The sequence below is a fragment of the Quercus robur genome, chromosome 4 (genome assembly GCF_932294415.1).
Source record: "Quercus robur chromosome 4, dhQueRobu3.1, whole genome shotgun sequence".
In the NCBI taxonomy this organism is placed as follows: Eukaryota; Viridiplantae; Streptophyta; class Magnoliopsida; order Fagales; family Fagaceae; genus Quercus; species Quercus robur.
In genome coordinates, this window is record NC_065537.1 from 4,559,860 (window position 1) to 4,565,848 (window position 5,989).

A 5,989-nucleotide genomic window follows, 5' to 3' on the forward strand; every position below is an offset into this window, starting at 1 on the left:
TTAGATAAAGGGACCCCCTTTCCCCCTTTCTATTCTTATTGTGCACTGAAGGATTAAATGGCTTGATAAAACATGCAGAAATGAATGGCGATATCCATGGCTTCTCTCTTTGTAGGAATGGACCGAAACTAACTCATCTGTTATTTGCAGATGACAATCTCCTATTTTGTAGGGCAACGGAGGAGGAGTGTGGCAAGGTCTTCAATATTTTAGAAGCATATGAAGGGGCCTCGAGGTAGAAAGTTAATAGAAGTAAAACAGCCCTATTCTTTAGCAAATCCACCTTAGATGCTATTAAATTCAATATCAAATTGGCCTTAGGAGTTCCGGAAATTGTGCAATACGAGAAATACTTGGGCCTTCCATCTCTTGTTGGTAAGGGTAAGAAGGCAAGTTTCAACTATATCAAAGAAAGGGTATGGAAAAAATTGCAAGGATGGGAAGGGAAGCTACTCTCACAAGCAAGAAGGGAAGTGTTGATCAAATCTGTGATTCAAGCAATACCCATCTATACTATGGGGTGCTTCAAGATTCCGTTGGGTTTGTGTCATGAAATTGAAGCCTTGGTTAAAAAGTTCTTTTGGGGACAAAGGAGAGACCGTAGGAAGATTCATTGGGTGAGGTGGGATGAACTAACGAAGTCAAAGTTGGTGGGTGGAATGGGGTTTCGAGATTTGGCTCTTCATAATGATTCACTCTTGGCTAAGCAAGCATGGCGAATACTACACAACCACTCATCCTTATTCTACAAGGTGTTTAAAGCTCACTTTTTCCCACATTGTTCTATTATGGAGGCAACGGATTCAAGATCTGCCTCATATGCATGGAGGAGCATTCTCAAAGGTAGAGATGTCTTACAAAGGGGTGCTAGATGGCGAGTTAGAAATGGGAAATCCATCAAAATTTGGCAAGACTATTGGCTGCCAAGGAAACACCCCCCTCAGGTTCTGTCATGTAAGGTTGAATTTTATCAACCATCCTATTGGCTTTATTTCGTGCCAAATTTGCCTGTATTTTAGCAATTAGTAACCCTGTATTTAGGTGGGAATCATGTAAGGGTAGTGTGTGAGAGAGTGTGAAGAAATGCTCAAGATTGTGCAAAAAAGCAGGGACTCACGACTGGATCTCACGAGTGGCTCGCGGCTTGCAAGCCGCCAGATAGTTGCATACGTGCCAAGCATGCCAGAAGCTGAAGAGTCACGCCAAGTGTTGCACTACAAGACAAAAGTCCCAAGCTGGCCAGGCCGTTAGCTCGCGGCTTGAACTAGCAACTCAACCCAGTCGCGAGGTCAAGTCGCCAGAACACCTTGTTTGGGAAAAACTGACTTTTCACATTCCTTCTCACTCTACTATATATATACCCTTATACCCAAGATTTTGAGAGAGCTTTCAGAGAGAATTTTGAGAGAAAAACCCTAGAGAAAAACAAGATTGATTCATCCACAATCTTCATATAGAAACTCTTCAAATTCCTCTACTCTCTTCCTCTCCATTGTCAAATCCTTGAAAGGTACATTACCAAAACCTTTTCTCACCATACCAATATTTGTGAGGAGGCCATTTGGTGATTGGGAAGCAGTTAAGAAGTGACCAATTTCATATTGGTGGATGCTATGGTCAAGTAACGGAATCCGGCAAGCTAAAGAAGAAATAGGTTCGGCGTAACCTCGTTAGAGTAGGAGCTTGGAGGGCTTAGGTACATTGGGTAGATTAAGCTTGGAGGGTCTTCTGCTGTTCATGTATCCCAACTACATTCTTTAATGGATTGTTTACCGCTTGGAGGGCAGTGGAGAGGTTTTACGCCGAGGGCTTCGGTTTCCTCTTCGATAACACATCGAGTGTTGTTCTTGTGTTTGCATCTCTCTTCCCTTAATCTTTTCCATTTAATTTCTACTGTGGATGTGATTTTATTTGGTTTAGATTGTTTATCAATTCTGTATTAAGCTTTGTTCATTTTCCGCACATTAATTGTTTAATATTAAGCTTGAATTGGTAATTTGTAAATTTGGGGTCTAAACGTTCAAGGTGTTTTATACACTTATTGAACTTTCATGTCATATCCATTAGAATCTATGGAAAATGCAACTGTCTCTACCTTGATTAATGTAGGAACACGGCTATGGAATGAGGAGTTGATTGATGGAATTTTTGCGCCTAAGGAAGCTGCTATGATAAAAAAAATTCCATTGGGCCGAGTTGAATCAGATGATGTTCTAATGTGGCCTTACTCACCTGATGGTCATTATTCTTGCAAATCGGGCTACAGGTTTCTCAAGGAGGAAGTTGACATGGGACTCTCATCTAGGAACACAGAAGCTGATACCAAGCTGTGGAAAGGCATCTAGTCTCTTCGAGTACCAAACAAAGTGAAGAATCTATTGTGGTGTTGCCGCGATGCTTTGCCGACAAAAGCAAACCTAGTCCGTCGCACAATAATTGATGATCCATTATGTGCTCGATGCTATGATGTTCATGAAACACCGCTACATGCTTTATGGTTGTGTAAGGAACTCGACTCGGTATGGGATAGCTCAGACTCATGGAGTGTCGTCGCTGTGTTCACTTCCTGGACTTCAAGGAGTTGCTGTCTTGGATAATTATGCAGCAGCAACACACGAAGCTCTTTGCGTGGATGGTGTGGACGATTTGATCTCAGAGGAACAAAGTTCGCCTACACCAGCCAACTTGCTCAACTCACCAGATTGCACAACTGTCCAACGAGAGGTTATCTGAATTTCTGGTAGCCCAGGTAATGCACTCTCATCATCAAAGCCAACCTAAACCCAAATGGCGTCTGCCACCAGAAAATTATGTCAAAATCAACTTCGATGTAGATGTTTTTTCTGGCGCAAATAAGTCAAGTATTGGGGTTGTGATAAGAGATAATAGGGGCCTTGTTATAGCTTCATGTTCTCAGGTTTTGTATCAGGAGTTCAACAGTAATGAAATCGAGGCTATGGCTGCTGCAAAAGCATTGTCCTTCGCTACAGAGTTAGGACTTTTAGATGTGGTGTTGGAAGGAGATTCGATGGTGATTATAAAAGCTTTGGAAGAGGAACACAATCCATTGTCCCCAATAGGTCCGTTGATTGCAGATGCAAAGTTTAATTCTCATTTTTTTACTCATTTACTTTACTTTCATACAAAGAGAGAATGTAATTCTATTGCTCATGGTTTAGTAAGATTTGCTGTTAACATTCCGGATTTTTTAGTGTGGATGGAGGACGTAAAGTTGTGATTTACAAATTTGTATTGTGTTGGTTTTTATTCCGTGCCAAATTTGATTGTAATGTTATTCAATCTTTTGTACCCTGTATTTGTTGTGGGAATTTATTGTAAGGGTTGTGTAATAGTGAGAGAGAGTGTGAAGACTCAAGCTATTGAAGAATGAAGTGTTTTCGCGGGTAGCTCGCGACTTAGCATCCCGCGAAGTAACTCATGTGCCCTGCACATGCTGGAATGCGAAGAGTCAGGCCAGATGGAGACAGCTGTGTCTCGCGAGTATCTCGCAGGTAAGGCCTTCCCGCGAGACATTTTGTTATGTCAGCTTGTCCAGTCTGATACACACTTTCTATGCCTACACTATTTATACCCACATTACCCACAAATGTAATAGAGAGCTTCAAAGAAAAAAACCCTAGCTAAAACACTTGAGAGTTAGAAATTGTTAATCCAACAATTCTCTACACCTTTGTTTGTGGATTTTCCTTATCTCCTACCTCTCCATTTCCAAACCATTGAAAGGTCAATAGCCCAAACACTTACCACACCTTTTGAGAGTGTTCAGTGAGGTTTTGGTGCTGTTGGGAAATATTGGAAGAAGCCAAGGATGGCAGATGCAACATGGAGCTTATTGCGGGATCTGGAAAGCTAGACAAGACACGGTTCCGAGAAGCCTTGTTGGAGTAGGAGCTTGGAGGGCTTAGGTACAGAGGGTAGATTAGACTTGAAGGGTCTCTTGCTTACCCATGTATCCCAATTAATTTTCTAGTGGATCGATTTCCGCTTGGAGGGCGGCGGAGAGATTTTTTGCCGAGTTCTTCGGTTTCCTCTTCGATAACATGTCTCGGTGTTATCTGTGTTTGTATCTCTCTTCCCTATTCTTGTTCGTTTCATTTTACAGCTGTGTTGCTTTAAATATGGATTAGAGTAGCTCTCTTGCATGTTTGCTTGCGTTTACACTATTCCACACTTAGTATTAAGTTAGTGTAAAAACAACCAAGCCGTAATTTGAATTGGAGGTCTAAACGAGCTGTAGTGTTTTCATACATTTCGAGCTTTCAGAGGATGTTCCACAACAAATTCATTCTGTACTCCAGGCTGATTTGGCCAGTTAATTTTAATACAGCGTAGTTTTGTTCCTAAAAAAAAAAAGTAGTTCAATGTTGAATTATCTATCTTCATTCAAGGCCAATCCTAGCCAACTAACACTTCCTGTTCAGCGATATATTGTTCTATTACCTCATAATTACAATCTTATTCTTCCTTTAAATTTGTTCTTTGTAATAATGGTTTTTGAACTCTTTAAAACTTGTTCAACTTTTTGACACGAGACCAAAAATTATCAGTAATCATGTTCATAAGGACTTAGACAAAGGACGAGGATCCCAGGTAACATAGTGATATAGTTTGATGCAACTCTTCATTGGTAATCTAAGTACATAAGTGTTGTAGTAGTGCCTTTTCCCATAGAGTCGTAGATTTTAAGCAAACTGTTTTTAATCAAAAGGAACTATGTACTTAATTCTTCATTTGTTGTAATTACTTCTTCTTCTTTGTCTCCTCCATTTATTTAAAACCTCATTAAACAACGCTTAGCCATTTATTTATTTTTAAGGAGGCAGAATATATATTGACAATTGATAAGACTATAAGAGTATGACCGGCTTAAAAGAAGGAAAATAAAATAAAAAAATAGTACGAACTCAAAAAAAAAAAAAAAAAAAAGTATTGCAAATATATTTGTAAAGTCATTGGCAAAAAAATGAATATATGTAAAAGTTTTTAAATAATAAATAAGGAGAGAGAAACAAATGCTATTAATTAAGTGAATGAAGTGTAAGTCACTTAACATTTAATGCTATTATTTTAACCATTAGATCAATTACGAATCTACAGTCTACAAATAGTGTAACTCTTGTCAAGTTACACCATGTGTAACTTGAACCCATCTCATATATATATATATTTATATATATATATATTTGAGTTCAAGTTACACTTAGTGTAACTCTAAACAATTTTACACCACTTAATATTTTTTAATAGATTCCATTATCTTCGTATATTCTCCATACTTGCAAAATTTCAAGGTGATAAAAATTAATAGCCATGTCATCAATCAATTGTTTAAATTTAAGTTTTTGTGGTTTAAAATAATGCATAAAAAATGAGTTTATGAATCGAATGGTAAATAACAATCAATTAACATGAAAATTGACATGATTGTTAAGAATATATAAAACATGTAATTCAACGGTGAGATTTTCAAAATAAAAATTCTATAACAAACTATTGGATAGTGTAACATTGTTTAGAGTTACACTAGGTATAACTTGAATCCTCTCTCTCTCTCTCTCTCTCTCTCTCTCTCTCTCTTTATATATATATATATATATGACTGTCTTGGAGATTCTAGCCTTTTGCCCTTAATTTTTAAAAAATTTAGCAATATGCCCCTATTTCGAAACTATATAGGGATATGCCCCTGTTTCGATACTCGATTACCTTAAAATCGAGTTTCAATGAAATACTCAATTCGTAGAAAATCGAGTTATGCCGAATAAAACCAAAAAAAAAAAAAAAAAAAAAAGCATGGAACTCGATTTTAGAGAAGTCGAGTTCCAAAACGCCGCTATAGGGCTTTAAAACGTCACTATAGGGCTTAAAAACACCACTATAAGGCCCATTGAACTTGGTATGGGGACTTATAAAAATTTTTTGTAGGAAAACGCCGCTATAGGGCTCTAAAACGTCACTATAGGGCTTA